General features: G+C 40.2%; 1 protein-coding gene across 5 annotated transcripts in view; it reads left to right on the forward strand.

Moving 5' to 3' along the window:
* The window catches only part of CHD6 (chromodomain helicase DNA binding protein 6), a 205829-nt gene that overhangs the window by 795 nt on the left and 186903 nt on the right, over positions 1-18131 (forward strand). The window lies entirely within an intron of this gene.

Below are 18131 nucleotides of genomic sequence, written 5' to 3' on the forward strand. Positions count from 1 at the left end.
CTGGCGGGCGGGGGCGGGGCGTGCGGAGGCCCCCCCCCCGGGGCGGGCCGTGGAGGGACCCCCGGCGGGCAGGGCAGCGCCGCGCGCGGCGGGGGTGACCGCTATTCCACTGCCGCCCCCGCGGAGAAGTTGCTCTATTGGCGTCCTGCGTCTGTTTGCAGGGGTGGAGGAGGGTGGGCTGGTGCCAGGCTGCTGCTCCGGGAGGGGGCGGGGGCCCCGGCGCGTCCTCGGAGCGCGCTCCCCCTCCGCCCCCTTCTTACGCACTAGCGCGCACTCGCCCCGAAAATTGGAACCCTGGAGGTGTCCAGCAACCCCGCAGCCAAGTTTTGTGCATTATTAGATTGCATGTTTGAGCTTTAAAAAAAAAAAAAAAGAGGAATCTGTCCCCTTTAGGGTATTTCCTTCACTGTTGAGAAGTAACGGCGTCTTTTGCTCCCAAATTTCCAGAGACATGCTTGTCAGATGTGCAGAGGGTTGGCAGCTACTTGGTTTTTAAAAAGACTCTGTTAGGAAATCCCCTCACTAGTGAGATAATTGAAATTTGAGTTTGTTTTCAGCTTCAGTTTTATTTGATCCAATTAAAAATACATAAGTAGGCACTTATATTTGTGTACATAAAGTATTCCTAGTACCAGTTATGACTGATATGACTGTGGTTTCGGTAGTGTGGGATCTAATAAGGCAATATAATTCAATTTTCAACTTGTAGGCCCGTGTTCTCCAAATTAGGATTTATGGACCATTAGTAATCTGGCCGAGGTTTCCGCGAATCCTTGGCATCTCCAGGCATCCCTGGAACTGTTGTATGTACCTTCTTCCCCACCCCTTCAGAACTGCTTATTTCTGCTGTAACAGATCCATGAACAGAGAAGATACACATTTAAAAATTTTTGTAATTTTCAGAGTGTGTGCAATACTGCCCGAGATTCAGTTATTGTTTCTCAGATAGCGTATTGGAATACAATCCCATGAGGCCCCAAATTTCGGCATACTTTATGGGGCATGCTTGTGGTACTTAGAAAAGTCCTGGTAGGGACCACAGTACTGTGCTCTCAAGGCTAATTGTGAACTGTCTTTCTTACTGGAGATCTGTAGTTATTGACTGTGCATGGCATGGTAGTTGGTTGATAAGCTGAATTGGTAGATCAAGTTGACAACCTCCGGGAGATAGTTTTTGTGAACTTTGTGGCTCTAGGACAGTACAAAGAAGGTTTGAGATCTATGTATGAAAAATGATTAGGCATGAATATTCACGTAACATGGTTTATGCCGACCGGAACAGGTGGTTTCATATAAGCAATGCGTGACTGTAACCCAAGGCCTGGGAAAATGGGGAGTGGTAAAATGATTAATTTTGGACTTCTTTTTGTCCCAGGGCAGATCTCCTTGATGAATTATATAGGATTATTAAAACCTTTTTCTTCATTAATGGACTTTTAAGAGTTAACCTTTACAATTTTTTTTTTTTCCTTTTTGCTAACTTTGGAATCTCCTTTATAGTAACTAGAATATGATACTGTTCTTGCTGTAGTCTGGTCATGAGCAAAATAAATCTCAATCTCTTGTGAAGTTAGTTGTGTCTCATCGTGGTATCAGTCTGCCTGGAGTCACATCTTTTATCCTGCAGTTCTTTCTTGCCTGTTCATAGTTAGTTTTTCTGTTGTTAACAGCATGCATGGTTTTTCAGTGTGATCACTTATACCACAACTTTTTAATATTCTCTATTTTTTAAAATATTTTTTAATATTATTTAATATTTTTTAATATTCTCTATATTTTTTATTATTATTTTCTTTATTTTATAATTTATTGATATAGTTGGAAGTTCTCTGAACTCATCAGTGTGTTACTTTTTGCCAACCACACAAGAAGTTGAAAGACCAGTTTGGAGTGAAATGGGAGAGCCATAAGTAACACTACTGTATTTCTGGAAGATCCTTTAGCAGTTAGTTTTTATATTTATGGATTTACTTTTCTTATAACTATTTCAAATACCAAAGATCTCAAGCAGAATCCTGTCTCTTTAGAAACCAAATCTCATTTGTGATTTTTGCCATTATGTTACAGAAAACTTGTCAGAAACAATAGACGCTTGGACCACTGTGTCTTAGAGATCTCTTTGAGTTATAGAAGTTTCAAACAAGTGTTTCGGTTTTCTTGGAAACATGGCTTTGCCCCAAGCAGAGGTTGTGGTTATGTCTTCTTGTGTTAAACCATGAGGAAAAAGGGTTCCTCACTCTCAGGCTTGATTCTCACTGTAGGGGCCTATGTTTTTCAGCTTTCATGGAAAGACTTTGTATTGGTAATGGCTGAATGGAGTTGTATTGGTAATGGCTGGACCCTTTTGAACAGGTTAGGGGGTTCGAGGATTCTACCTGCAAAAAGATTTTCGGTATTTGACAATGACAATATCTAAGTCAACCGAGGAGACTGTGTTTTCACTCCCTTTTATCCCCCCCCAGGATAACAAGGTTAGAAATAGTTTTATTTATTTAAAGATTTTATTTTATTTTTAAGATTTTTTTTTTTAATGTTTATTTTTGAGAGAGAGAGAGAGCATAAGTGGAGGAGGGGCAGAGAGAGAGAGGGAGACAGAGAATCTGAAGCAGGCTTTGTGCTATCGGCATAAAGCCCTACTTGGGGCTCAAACCCACCAACTGTGAGGTCATGACCTGAGCTGAAGTTGGACACTCAACTGACTGTGCCACCTAGGCACCCCTAAAGATTTGATTTGATTTAAAAAATGTTTTTAATGTTTATTTTTGAGAGAGACAGAGAACGGGGGAGGGACAGAGAGAGAGGGAGACACAGAATCCGCAACAAGCTCCAGGCTCTGAGCTGTCAGCAGAGAGCCCGATGCAGGGCTCGAACTCACAAACCACAAGATTATGACCTGAAGCTGAAGTCGGATGCTTAACCAACCGAGCCACCCAGGTGCCCCAAGATTTTATTTTTTTAAAGTAATCTACATACCCAGAGTGGGATTTGAACTCACAACCCTGAGATGAAGAGTCGCATGCCCTACCAATGGAGCCAACCAAGCACCCTGGAAATAGCTTTATTTTTTATAAATATTTAGTGTTTCACTTTATACTTCCATTCCTCATACAAAGCTTTAGTTTAATTCAGATGAAAAGCTGCAGTGAATTCCATGGAATTGCCTGCATTCCCCTGTACCAAGTTATTACATTGAAAACTCTTTGAAATAGATAAAATAATAGGTAGGGCTTAGCTGTTTCCTAGAGAACAGGTTTGGTGTTTTGTGTTGTGTTTTTTTGTTTTTTTTTCTTTTTCCCCAATAGAACGTGACATACTTGTGAAGCGTGCAAGAAGCACTAACGTTGAATACCTGGTGTGTGTTCAGCACTTAGCCAGGCACTGGGGCTGCAGAGATGAAAAAATGTCTCCATTTTCATGGCCATTCCATGAGGATGGACGGAAGCTCAGAAAGATGAAGTAACTTATGAAGCTAGTATATAAAGGCAATAAAACTAGTAAATGTTGGAGCCAGAATTTGAACCCAGATCATCTGGATTCAAAGCACATATTCTTTTCACCAACCAGCCTCTAAAGATTTCTTTAAAAGCTGGAATGTGCTGTCATGTTTTAGTGGTATGGGGCTAAGTCAACTAACAAGTTGTTCTATGCACTCACTCATTTTTACTACTTCATTTCAAGAATGTGTCACTGAAAAAGCAAATTAGAATACAGTAAGGGTACCCTTTACCGTCCTTATCTCCAAAGTGTAGGAGAGTTCCTTGCAGGGCACTTAAGAGTTCACCCTAGCCTGGTACTAATAACCATGAAGTGCAGAGGGAGAATGCAGTCACTTTTTCCTTGCCAAAATGTTCTTTTCTTTAGTTCATTTTGTGGAGGCGTTGATACCCTCTTGAGAAATTCTGTTACTTCCATAAAAGTCCTGAAGGTAGTAAAATGGAGTTATTTTAAAATATCCATCCCTGTTCCCATTTCTGAACTGAATTATTTGCATAAAATCCAGAGAAAAGCATTTCTTTTTGCTTGTAGTACCCCTATTAGTTGGTTTTTATAGTTTGTAATAGTGATTCTTTACATACTCGTGTACTTACTCTTTATGTCGTTTGCCGTCGAGACTTTTAGAATCTTTGATAATGTATATGACATAAATAGTTCCTGTTTTGAGGAATCATTTTTTTCAGTTGATGTACCTTTTCTTTCTATAGTCATAACGAAGGACTTAAATTTTTAGCAAGGAAAAAACCGAGATATTTCAATAGATTGCCATGATGCTTTTATCCGCTAGTTATTTCAGAACTTAACCTACTAAGATAGTATATGAAAATTTCAGGAAAATTAGGAAGTAGAATTTTAAGATAACTTTAGGACATGAATTGAAACAAGTTGGATTCGAATTTTCTAAATAAGTAAAGGGAGATTTCTCTTTTTCTACTCCTTTGTTAATTAAAGATTTTTGTAGGGAGTATTTTCACTGATCTTTTTTATGGATTAAATATATTATTTTATCAGTAAGTTTTAAATATATTTAAAAATTTGTTCTACATTATGTGACCAAAGTATTTTATTTTTGGAATCTTTCTCTCTCTATATATATATTTTAAGATTTTTCTTTATTTTGAGAGAGAGAGTGAGGAAGGAAGGGGCAGAGAGAGAATCCCAAGCAGCCTCCATGCTGCCAGTGCAGAGCCGGATGTGGGGCTCGAACTTACGAGCCATGAGGTCATGACCTGAGCTGAAACCAAGAGTCGGACACTTAACCGACTGAGCCACCCAGGTGCTCAGAAATCTCTATATTTTTTAATTGTAAGATTGTTTTTACATAAAAGGTCAGGCTTCAGGTTAAAAGAAGTTCTAATTACTGTGGTAACCTTCGTCTTTAGTTCCTACCTGTTTAGGTTGAGGCTTTTTATCCTGGGATTCATGGACCCCTAGAGACTCTTTGGTCTGTGAACTCTCCAAAATAGTATGCAAAATTTTGTTTGTGCACTTTTATGGGCAGTGAATCCATTCCTTTCATAATTCTTGAAGGCATCTGTGACTCCCACCTTCCCTTCCTGTACCCCCATGTTTTCCCATCCCCCCTTTTCCCCTCTGTCTCTTCCTATCCACATGCAAAAACAATATTAAGGATCATTGATTTAGGTCATTTCAAAGCTAGTTGTTTTGTATGAGCAAAATCTTTTCCAGGAGGCTGACTTTGTTGGGCTTTTTTTGCCCTTCAGGAGGTATTGCGATTTCAGTCTGAATTAGTTGGCTTGGGCTTGGTGAAGTACTTCTGAATCACTCCGGGCAGCATCCAGGCAAGGGTTATCCCTGGAATTCTTCCCTGCCTTATTTTTATACTTGGGAAGCTGTTCCACACCCTTTCCCCTGCAGCCTGATAAAAGAGTAAAGGTTCAAGCAGGAGGCGTGAGGGCAATTGCAAAACAGTCTTAGAGGGTCCTTAGCCTCTCTGCTGCAGCCATGTGCCTCTTCAAATGGGACTGGAGGGGTGGCCATGGCAAAAGCTCCTGACATTTTCTTGCTTTGAATACTACTTACTCATTCAGTTACTGCTTCATTCAATATGTTAGGAGGAAAAAGGGGTTAAGAGGAACAATTAAAAATAACCCCTCCGTTTTCATATTCCCCAGACTTTGTATGTGATACCTTGCAACTTTTCTGTCAATGTTGTTAATTTCAAGTGGAGTTTTTCTTAATTTCTAGTTGAACATGTGAGCTTATTTTGCAGATAACATGCATATATGTTGAGTTCTGTTAAACCAGATGTTACTATAGGCAAGAGGATGAAATGTTAAAATTCTCAGAGCCTTATTTTATAATTTTATAATTTATAAAATATAAAAAACAATATTTAGAGCGACAACAAAATTCTAAAAGTAGTCTCTAGGAAATGGCCAAACTTGAGAAATTCTGGAAGTTTTCTTAGAGAAGTTCATTTGTTGGGCCAGGCCAGAAGTTGGCTAAAAGAAAAATCCATTTCTTTGGTTTGATATATATATTGAGGAAAACACCTTAAGCTTGAGGGAGTTCCGTGAAGGGCATGGACTCCTATGAGGGGATTCTGTTTGATTTGTTCCTTCCCTAAGTGTACATGAGTAAAGAAGTTGGCTTGGACTATTTACTTTGGGTTCAAGGAAACCATCAGTATTCTAAGAAATTCTTTGAAGGGTGCCTGGGTGGCTCATTTGCTTAAGCATTCGACTCTTGATTTTGGCTCAGGTCATGACCTCAGCTTTGTGGGTTTGAGCCCCACATAAGGCTCTGCGCTGACAGTGCAGAGTCTGCTTGGGATTCTCTCTCTCCCTCTGCCCTTCCCCCTCTCAAAATAAATAAACTTAAAAAAAAATTATTTGAAAGGTATGTCCAGTAAGCTAGGTCCAAATCATAGATTTTATCTACTGAAAGAAATTTTATATAATTTAACACAAAGACTTTATTAATGTTCATTTGTGTATTTCGACCTAAACGACTCTTTTAAAGGTAGCAGTCTAAATTCAACTGTAGGTTAGCCTGAAGAAGTCAAGGCATCATCCTTATTGACCATGTGGCAGAATCAGATCACGTTATAAGCAGTAACACCATCAGATTGCTTTTTTTTTAAAGTTTATTTATTTTGCAAGAGAGAAAAATAGAGTATGTGAGTGGGGGAGGGGCAGAGAGGGAGGGAGAGAGAATCCTGAGCAGGCTCAGAGCTGTCAGTGAAGAACCTGATGTGGGTCTCTGACCCACGAACCCTGAGATCATGACCTAAGCCGAAATCAAGAGTTGTACCCTTAACCTACTGAGCCACACAGGTGCCCCAGATTGCTTCTCTTAGTTGGCCCTTTATAGCATTGTTTTTAAGGGACTCGATATTCTGCTTAATAGAATTAGCATTTTTACCTTGAGTTGTAAAACTATGTTGAGGAAATAATAGAGGATATGAAAGAGATCATTAATGACCAGCTCCCAAAAGATAATTGTAAAAATGTGAAGTAAGTTCTTTTAGATCAGAGCTAGATCTACAGATCTGTGCAGGTCTACGGGTTGTTTGTTACCTGTCTGCGACCAGGTTAAGTACAGAACTTGAAGCATTTAGATGTTTTTACAGCATTTTTTATTTTATTTTTTTTTTAAATTTTTTTTTTCAACGTTTATTTGTTTTTGGGACAGAGAGAGACAGAGCATGAACGGGGGAGGGGCAGAGAGAGAGGGAGACACAGAATCGGAAACAGGCTCCAGGCTCTGAGCCATCAGCCCAGAGCCCGACGCGGGGCTCGAACTCACAGACCGCGAGATCGTGACCTGGCTGAAGTCGGACGCTTAACCGACTGCGCCACCCAGGCGCCCCTACAGCATTTTTTAGAAAAATGATTTGTCTGTTGAGTCTGATAATAAAAAAAAATGTAAGTTTATAGTAGTCTTTGTTTAAAAAAATTTTTTTCCTGATAATTCATTTTTCTGGTGTTTTATAAAAGAATTAAGTCTATGATAAATTGGGAAAAAACAAAAAGTTCTTAACCATAGGGAGCAGTACTCAAGGTGATAGGTAACATCACCATTCTCTTGCAGCTTGTTTAGAAATGGGCCACATTTTGGGGCCACTTACCAGACTGAGTGAAATAAACTACCTGGGGTAGGGACCAAGTAATCTTTGTTTTAACGAGCTGTACTAATGATTTTTGGGCACATTTAAAATCTAAGAAACTTTGTTGTAAAATTTAAAAAAAAGAAACTTTGTGCTAAATCAGCACTGTCCAGTATAAGTTTGTGCTATGATGAAAAATGTCTTATATTTGTGAGACCCACTCATCACGTGGCTTTTGAGCCCTTAAAAGGTGGCTAGTATGACTGAGGCATAGAATTTTACATTTTATTTAATATTAGTTAATTTAAATAGCCACATACGGCTAGTGGCACTAGCATTTGATAGCACAGGTTTAGATCCTTTAGAGTCCCCCTATCTTGGGGGGGGGGGGGGGCAGAAGTGGATTTTTTCCATTCCTTTAGAAATTAGAATATAGGACAAGACTATCCTTTAGACTTCAAATGAGACTAAGCCAATCATATAATAAAAGTTGGCACTGTTTGCCCATTTATATTTACCTCTTTTTATCTAAAAGTTGACTTGATGTTAAGAAAATAGTAGGGTCAGAAAATAAATTTAGATCCGTGTCACAAAGGTTTTGAAAACAGCAGGGTAGCTGTTTTAGTGAGGCCTTGTGATCCTTCATGGCTGTGACTAACATGCATAATGTCTTGCAATATGACTTCTTAGGCTTTTTTCTTTCATATAAAGATTTAAGCTTTTAAGTGCAACATTGTAGTTTTCTAGTTCTCATTATAAAGCACCAGTTATGGAGAGTTCTCATTACGTTAGACTAGTTAATGGAGATTTTTTTTCATATGGAGAGTATTTTTGGTTACTTAGAGGATAGTTTTTCATTTTATAAAGGTAATCTTTGTTTTTAATAATATCCACCAAGGATCCTTTGAAAGGCTGAACCTTATACTCTGTCCCCTTCCAATACATTTAAAAATTGATTGGTAAAACATTTCCTTTACTCATACAGAGTTGTATATGCTTCTCTGCCTCTTTCTCCATCTACTTGTACTTCATATTTAAACTCCTAAAAGTCAAGGATAGCATTGACTCTAATATATTCATCAGTATCCATTGCAGTATTGGAGATTGTTTTCTGATTGACAAGTGGAAGGAAACGTAGCTGTAAAAGTAAATGAAGATGCACATGTAGAATCATAGCTTTTTGAAATGCTGTCCCCACACAGTGAGTCTTTTCTAATAGGACCATAATTTTATTAAATATATTTGCCAGGTTTTAGGTTTTCAGGCAGGAGATTGTTAGTCATATAGGCAATGACTTTTGAAGCATAAGAGACAGTAAAGGGCATTCCATGTTGTTGATACACTCAGAGTGTTGATATACTTAGAGTGGGTAGGTTCCTTAAAGATCTTGGATAGGGCTGCAGGAATCACAAAATTGTCAATGCAACAGTGTCAGTTACTTTGTTTGTGGCATGAATTAATGTTGTGTTATCTTCCATTGGTGTTCATTAAAAAGCACCATTTCCCATGTTGTTGTAGGGATGGTCTTATATTCTCAGCGAGTGAAGATGTCCTGGTAAGTTGTCTCGGCAGGGGCTTCTGTGTAGCTGAAAATGACACGAGTATCACTGATTGGTGTGGCTCAACATTTTGTAACATGGTGCTTTGGGCTCTTTTGTCTGACTTTCTCCAAAGAGTTTCAAGTTCTTAATCTCTAGGTATATATTTGGACTGCTGCTTTGGAATTGAAAAATCCAGTCTGTTGGTACTGAGATCTGATAGTTGACAGATCTTACGTTTAAAATGTTTGCAGGTTCTTTGCTTCCAGTTTGTTTCCATCACTGTCACTGGTTCCTAGAGCTGTGACTGGAATGTGGTATGACATGTTACTAAAAGACTGATTTCATAAGCCATGGACAAATACCAGTCTCCTTATTTACACATACTAGTCGTACTCTGCCCACCCTTTTCCACTCTAGCGCAGCACTTCATGCTAGTAGGGCTCTCCCTGGGTGCTCTGACTTGCCCCTGTGCTCACTCTTGAACTAAGCTTTGTTGCTACCATCAGAGCTGTGCTTGTGGAGTTATTTCTAGTTTAAGCTTTATGCATTATCAGGTCTTACATAATTCAGCATCTCAACTAGATTCCTCTAAACCAAAGCCTCTTTCTGGCTTCTCAGGATTGCGGGAGAGTAGTTTTGGAAGGGAGTTTAGAGCCCATCTAGTTCAATTTCATCATCTTATGGACGACAGAATGGACTTCTAGTCATATAAGTATTTTGTGGGGCCATAGAGCTGGTCTACGGCCAAGTCAGGCTTAGAATTCAATTCTCATTTTACTAAATAGGACTCTTTCCCTGACTCTGATGGTGAAGGTCCTGAAACCCCCTGTGGGAGAATTACCTTAAGAACTTATGGGGATAGTATGGGGAAGTTGGGTTCTGAGATTAGAAGTGAATTTGTGAAAGGCTGAATAATTTTTTTTCATGTTCTCAAATAAAACAAAGATATCAATGAAACTTTACATGTCTTAAATGAGTAGGAATGAGTGGTACTATTTTGGTAACTCTTGTTTACTATGTCTTATTTACTAGAAACATTTTGGCATGTCCTTTCCTTTTATATCATGGTAAAAGGCTTGTGGTACTATTTTGGTAACTCGTTTACTACTTTTTATTTACTAGAAACTTTTTGGCATATCCCTCCATGATATCATTGTGAAATCCTTTGTAAATTTACCTTTGCTTTATTGCAAATAATGTGAATGATAGTTTTTTCCCCCACATCTGCATACACATTCAGTTTTTTAATTTAGGATTATTACAATAGGTTTTTCCCACACCCCTTAATTATTGTGATAATCATAGCAGCTGCCAATCACTGAACGCTTACTGTATGCCAGGTATGGTGCTAGGCTCTTGTGTGGTGTGGTTCTTAGGGCTGTTCACTGATGCCCTATTTTTGTTTCTCTTTTGGGTACCTGGTAGAATAGTACTTCTCCATCACCTTGAAGTTGAACATGGCTCTGTGACTTGCTTTGGATATTGCAAGTTGAGTACAAGTGATGTGAGACACTTCTAGGCAAATACCTCTTTTTTTCTGAAAGAAATCTTCAGTGGTTATGTAGTGTAAGCAATAAGCCTATGCTTTAAACTACTGAGTTATTGATTAAAAAAATTTTTTTTAACATTTATTTATTTTTGAGAGACAGAGCGTGAGCGGGGGAGGGGAGGGAGAAGGAAACAGAATCTGAAGCAGGCTCCAGGCTTTGAGCTGTCAGCACAGAGCCTGATATGGGGCTTGAACCCACGGACTGTGAGATCATGACCTGAGCTGAAGTCGGACGCTTAACCAACTGAGCCACCCAGACGCCCCTAAACCACTGAATTTTTTAAAATTTTCTTTTTTGTTTTTTAAAATTTACATCTGAATTAGTTAGCATATAGTGCAAAAATGATTTCAGAAGTAGATTCCTTAGTGTCTCTTACCCATTTAGCCCATCCCCCCTTCCACAGCCCCTCCAGTAACCCTCAGTTTGTTCTCCATCTTTATTAGTCTCTTCTTTTTTTTTTTTAATTTTTTTTTTAACGTTTATTTATTTTTGAGACAGAGAGAGACAGAGCATGAATGGGGGAGGGGCAGAGAGAGAGGGAGACACAGAATCGGAAGCAGGCTTCTGGCACTGAGCCATCAGCCCAGAGCCGGACGCGGGGCTCGAAATCATGGACCGCGAGATTGTGACCTGAGCCGAAGTCGGACGCTTAACCGACTGAGCCACTCAGGCGCCCTTATGAGTCTCTTCTGTTTTGTCCCCCTCCCTGTTTTTATATTATTTTTGTTTCCCTTCCCTTATGTTCATCTGTTTTGTCTCTTAAAGTCCTCATATGCATGAAGTCATATGATATTTGTCTTTCTCTGACTAATTTCACTCAGCATAATACCCTCCAGTTCCATCCATGTAGTTGCAAATGGCAAGATTTCATTCTTTTTGATTGCCAAGTAACACTCCATTGTATATATATATACCACATCTTCTTTATCCATTCATCCATCGATGGACATTTGGGCTCTTTCCATACTTTGGCTGTTGTTGATAGTGCTGCTATATACATGGGGGTGCATGTGTCCCTTTGAAACAGTACACACACCTGTATCCCTTGGATAAATACCTAGTAGTGCAATTGCTGGGTCATAGGGTAGTTCTATTTTAAGTCTTTTTGAGGAACCTCCATTCTGTTTTCCATAATGGCTGCACCAGCTTGCATTCCCTTAAGCCACTGAGGTTTTTAAATGGAGTTTTAATTGCAGCATAAATCAAGCTCATCCTGAATAATGTAAATATACACGTATTACCATCATTGATCTTAATGGCTGAGTACTGATATTGGCCCATTTTACAGTTGAGGAAATGGAGACAAAGGAATTAAGTTTACCTGTGTGGCAGAACTAGTGGCCCAGGCACTTTGAGCCCTTCATTCTTAAGCACTGTTGTTTGCTGCCATTGATTATGCTATACCAACTCAGTACCAACTATTGTGTATAGAACATGGGTTCTGCCCATGATAATGTCCTGCCAGAGCTTATGTTTACTTCTCTGTTCCATCCCTTCTTACAGATACTCCTGAAGTTCCAGGTCCAAGGGTCTCTTACCTGGATTTACTTTTCTCAGTGTTGCACTACAGAAACCTCCATTCCTTTTCTGTTGTCTGTTATCTACTTTTACTGCCTTCTGGGATTCCATCTTTTGTGTGTTTGAATCCTTGCTCTGCCACTCACTGGCTGTGTGAACCTCCCTATTCCTCAGTTTCCACATCTGTACAATACATATCTCATTTCGTTGTTTTGAGGATTGAGTTCATTTACGTAAAGCCTTGGAACAATGCCTGGCACATGTAAGCATAAGTGTTGGATATTATAGTTTCAAAGGATCAGGTATCGCAGGGCCCAGATGAATGGAGATAAGACATTACTGATCTTAATCTTTCTGATATTAAGATATTAAAGGCTTTATGTCACATTTAATTTAATTTTTTCTTGGGGCACCTGGGTGGCGCAGTCGGTTAAGCGTCCGACTTCAACCAGGTCACGATCTCGCGGTCTATGAGTTCGAGCCCCGCGTCGGGCTCTGGGCTGATGGCTCAGAGCCTGGAGCCTTCTTCCGATTCTGTGTCTCCCTCTCTCTCTCTGCCCCTCCCCCGTTCATGCTCTGTCTCTCTCTGTCCCAAAAATAAATAAACGTTGAAAAAAAAATTAATTTAATTATTTCTTTTATTTAACAGGAATTGCTGAACAGCTCTACATGGCACTATGCTCTGGGGGGTGGGGTGGGGAATGACCTAGAGCTTACCCTCAAAGAATTTATAGTATAAAGGGGAGCCAAGATATACATAAATACCTGTACGCTGATACTTGTGCAACTGCAAGGTAGCCCATAAAAAGTATCCTTTGGGAGTTCAGAAAAGGGGGAAGTGAGGAATCAGAGAAGACTTTGAGTCGGAGCTTTTATTAGTGTTGGAAGGATACATGCGATTTGGAAGTGGAGACTGGAAGAAATCGCCAGGTGAAAGGAAGCATTAGATCAGAGGCCTGTAATAAACATGTTCATTCAATCAGCAGATATATAGTGAGCATTTACTATGTGCTAGGCATTGATATAAGCCCTGGGGATGCCGCAGTAAACAGAAGGAAGTTCTTGTTCTTGTGGAGCTTGCATTATAGTGAGTGTTTGAATATACAGAACCATAACGTATCAAGTGGTGGTAAGGACTAGGAAGAGGATTAACGAGACAGATTTCTATAACTAAGAAAAAACATGATTCATTTCTAATATTTTTCTTCGGGTATCTTTTGAGGAAACCCGAAGCTGAGCTAAATGGCTTTTTCATGTGCACCGGGCCATATCTGTGCCGTTTTCCATGCTCATAATTCTCTCTCCTTTCTTTGAAACTTGAGCTCGGGACCTGGAATCTTCATGGGGCCATCCCCCTTGTAAGTGCCAGAAGCACCCTCTTTCCCTTCTGCACTTCTGGAGTCAGGTTTGGCCCATGTAACTAATTTGGCTTTTCATATTGAACTGCCTTTGTCTTTTCTCAAATTGTTCATTGTTTATCTCACAAGTATGTGATACCCATTCATTTGGTAAACAGTTATTGGACTTGCATTGTGTTTCAGCCATGTCTGGGCACTAGGAACTTGAAGATAAATGCACATGGTCTGTGCCCTTGAGGAATGCACAGTCTGTTAGAAGGGAAAGAAATGTAAACTGCTACTATGAACATCATGATAAATGTCAAATTAGACAATTGGATAAATGTCCAAAGTTTTGTTGGAAGCAAGAAGGGGAGGCAGCCATCTACTCAGGGAAGTTGTTTAAGAGTTTGGAAAGGAGGAAACTTTAAAATTGGTTCTTGAAAGTTGATTTGGATCACAGAGACTGGAATTGGTGTCTGTGAGTTTAGAAAGCCTTTTATGCATGGACAGTATCCTGTGAGGGGGCGGTGCGGACAGGGAAGTTCAGTGTAGCTGGAGGAGTAGTGGAAACCTGTGGATTTGTGGTGGGCATGAGGCCTGGAGAAGTAGGTTTGGAGACATAGAAAGGCTTTGCAAATGGGCACCTGGGTGACTCAGTCGGTTGAGCGTCCAACTTCGGCTCAGGTCATGATCTCGCAGTTGACAAGTTCGAGCCCCGTGTCGGGCTCTGTGCTGATAGCTTGGAGCCTGGAGCCTCCTTTGGATTCTATGCCTCCCTCTCTCTCTGCTCCTCCCCCGCTCATGCTCTGTCTCTCTCTGTCTCAAAAATAAATATAACCATTAAAAAAAAAAAATGAAAAAAAAGAAAGGCTTTGAAAATGATGGTAAGGAGTTGAGATTTGTGTGGACAGTGAGGAATCATCAGAGGTTTTATTGCCGGGGAGTAGATTATATTCTGTACTTGGGCAGTAGAGATCAAATGGTGCTCAGATTTGGCTGCATGTTACCTGGAGAGCTCTAGAAAATACCAATGCCTAGGCCACACACAATAAAACCCGATTGTCTAGATCCTCGAGGGACCCAGGTGTTGGATTTTTGATAACTTCCCAGGTGATTGCAGTGTGCCACCCAAGTTTGAGAACCTGTGGTTTGAAAGGCCTGATGGCAGTTTAATAAATGAGGAGGCTGGCTGGAAGAGAAGTCTTTGAGGCATTGGGAACGGGGACAAGGGAAGACGGAGCCAACCGTTATTTTTCTTCAGTTTCTCTGTTTTCAACAAAATGGTGGCCCCCCAGGGGAGCAAAGTCCAGTCTTTGTACTTTGAACTTTTCAGAGATTTGTACATAGTAGATTCTTAATAAACATTTGCCTTGATTAGTTTTCTTTTGTTCAGGTACTCATAGTTGAGTATTCAGGGCATTTTATTTCTTTTGCTTCTTTCCTTTTTGTTATTAAATAGAAATTCCTTTAGGGATGTGAGTGAATGGAAATGAAACCTTTTGGTCTGTTCTACTTCCTCATAGTTCTGATTAAAGATTTAGGAAGTTAAAATTCAATGATTAAAACAATTAGTCTGCATATGGATTTGGTTTATCCATACTCTCTTTCCTTATTAGTATGAATAAGTAAGTTTGCCTTTAGGTAATCTCGACATCCAATGTTGGGCTTAAACTCACAACCCTGAGATCAAGAGTTGCCCCCTCTGCCAACTGAGCCAGCCAGGCACCCCAATATTCTTAAAGTATTGTTAAAGTTTATCTTCTACAACAACATGTGGAAAGTGCACCTTAACACTAGATTCTGTTAATCTGTGTAACTCAGGAACTTAGCCATGTGGTATAGAGTATATGTGAAATAATTTTTCTTTGCCAAATACACTTATTTCTGAGTGGGGATAATATTTTAAAAAATGCTGTGAATCATTTTTAAAAAATGGTTTCTTTGGGAGAGAGAGCAAATGAGCATGAGTGGGGAAGGGACAGAGAGAGAGGGAGAGAGAATCCCAAGCAGGCTCCACGCTGTCAGTGCAGAGCCTGACATGGGGCATGATGTCACGTGAGATCATGACCTGAGCTGAAATCAAGAGTCCTACACTCACCTGACTGAGCCACTCAGGCGCCCCCACTGTGAATCATTTTTGTGTGAACTCTTCATTCTCTGTTCTAATAGAGGGGAGTCAGAACATACAGGAATTAAAAACTTTTATATAGTCGATGTCGTTTATACCTCCCTCCTGACATTTGTGTCTTGAAAAACATCAAACCTATAGAAAGTTATGGGAATGTTACCATTAACACCCATCTCCCCTTCACCTAGATTCACCAATTACTGTTGCCAAATTTTCACTTGCTTGTTTGTGCGTGCTCTGTTTTTAGCCATATCCTTTGGGAGTTACTTGCAGACAGACATTATGACACTTCACTCTTAAATACTTTTGCATCTTTATTGTGAGAGAAAGGGTACATAATTATAATTACATCATTCAGGACACTTGACATATAACTAACATATAGTCTGTGTCTAAATCTTACCACTCACCTGTTCTCTAGCTTTTTTATTCCTGTTCTCCAATCCAGTTTAGGACTGTGCATTGTACTAAGTTGTCATGTGTCCTTATATTTCAGTATCGATTAGTGTGATCCAGTAGTTGCAGGATTCAGGAATGGAAGTGAAAACCTCTGTAAGGGCAGTGAGGCCGAGCTTCTCATCCTTCTCCCCAGCTGGCCTCCTTCATGCTCTCGCAGCCGGCTGGGAATTGGCCCTCGGAGACGGAAGGCAGAGTTCTGAAGTGGAACCCAGCAGCTAATGCAGACCTGACTGTGCACATCCTCCTGAGGCCAGGAGGGACTTTATCTTGAACAGAGGTAGTTTTCATTTTAGGATCAAAGCCATTCTGGTTGCCCAGGTGCTTAATTAAGAAAATATAGTTTAAAAAAGAAAAAGAAAATGTGATAGTGTCAACGGGACTTTGAGAAAAGATTTTCATAGTTGACTGTAAATCATCTGAATGTTAAAAGTTAGTTGCCTTCTGCTCTTTCTTGAGGACCACTGATTATCATGACCTTGTCTTTCTATAATTCATGGGGTCTTCTTTTTCTTTCTTTTTTTTTTTTAACTAGTAGGACCTCCCTGCCCCTGCCCCCCTTAAATATGCCAGTGGTTGTGTGTTTTTGTCTTTTCATTCCTTCTTAGGCAGACTTCTTTCCTGTTGCTTCAACTCTTTATAACCCTGGGATCTCTGTTTCCATCCTCACCATCCTCTGTGTTCCAGACCTTCCTTTCCAGCCACATCTCGGCAGCTGCAGCTGTGTGCTCCACATGCAAAGCTGAGCTCCGTGTCTGTTCGTGTAAGTCGGAGCGCTGGTTTGAATATTGGTTGGAGGGTGAGAATGAGGTGGTATTTGATTAGGGAACTAGGAACATTAGGCTCCTGTCCCCTATCAGCCCTTGCCCTCATCTCCCCTTCCCCCAATACCTCAAGGGAAACAGGTGAGCCAAAGGCAAGGCTTTGCTATCACCACCATTTCCTGCTCTGTGTGGAGTCTTGGAAGTTAGGCTTCTTGGAATGAATTCTTTTAACCCAGTGTTTCTCAACCTTTGTTTTTATTATCACTGCCCTAAGAAGCCCTTTTAGACAATTTTTGTTTAGCATTATTACCCTCCTACCCATGAAATTTTAATACCACAAATATATAGTGTATATGTGTATATACTGTGTGCGTCTGTATCACACATGAACAAATTAAGATATTTTAACCCTCAAGAACCACTTTTTGTCCCTTTGGAGTGATACTGCTCAATTGAGAATGCCTGTTTTAACCTAGACTGGAGGCAGTCTAATGCCTAGAAACAAAGCAGCTGAAGAGTCCACTTGCTAACTTTCCTGTCTGCAGAGAATTTACTTCAGGCTTGCATCTGACCGCTGTAACTAGTTCTGTAATCTTGCTGTAGCCACAACTCACAGTAATAACAACTGTATATTGTGCCCGATGTACACACACATATGTAATTCAAAGGTTTTAATACTCAGTATTTATTCTTACTACTCATGATGCACTGTATCTACTGTATTAAGAAAATAGTTTTATTAAGATAATTTTCTACTTTGAAGTCACCTGTTTTTATTTGGTAAAGTTTTTAATTTAAAAAGAAGTGCTGGGGGCACCTGGGTGGCAAAGTTGGTTAAGTGTGGACTCTTTTTTTTTTAATTTTTTTTTTTAACGTTTATTTATTTTTGAGACAGAGAGAGACAGAGCATGAACGGGGGAGGGGCAGAGAGAGAGGGAGACACAGAATCTGAAGCAGGCTTCAGGCTCTGAGCCATCAGCCCAGAGCCCGACATGGGGCTCGAACTCACGGACCGCGAGATCGGGACCCAAGTTGAAGTCGGACGCTTAACCGACTGAGCCACCCAGACGCCCCAAGTGTGGACTCTTGATGTCAGCTCAGGTCATGATCTCACGGTTGTGAGGTTGGGCCCTTTGTCAGACTCTGTGCTGAGCATGGAGCCTGCTTAAGATTCTGTCTTTCTGCCCCTCCCCCACTGTGTACTGCACTCTAGAAAGAGGAAGAAAGAAAGAAAGAAAGAAAGAAAGAAAGAAAGAAAGAAAGAAAG

This window comes from Herpailurus yagouaroundi, unplaced genomic scaffold, assembly GCF_014898765.1.
Source record: "Herpailurus yagouaroundi ecotype Mexico unplaced genomic scaffold, PumYag 196, whole genome shotgun sequence".
Classification (NCBI taxonomy): Eukaryota; Metazoa; Chordata; class Mammalia; order Carnivora; family Felidae; genus Herpailurus; species Herpailurus yagouaroundi.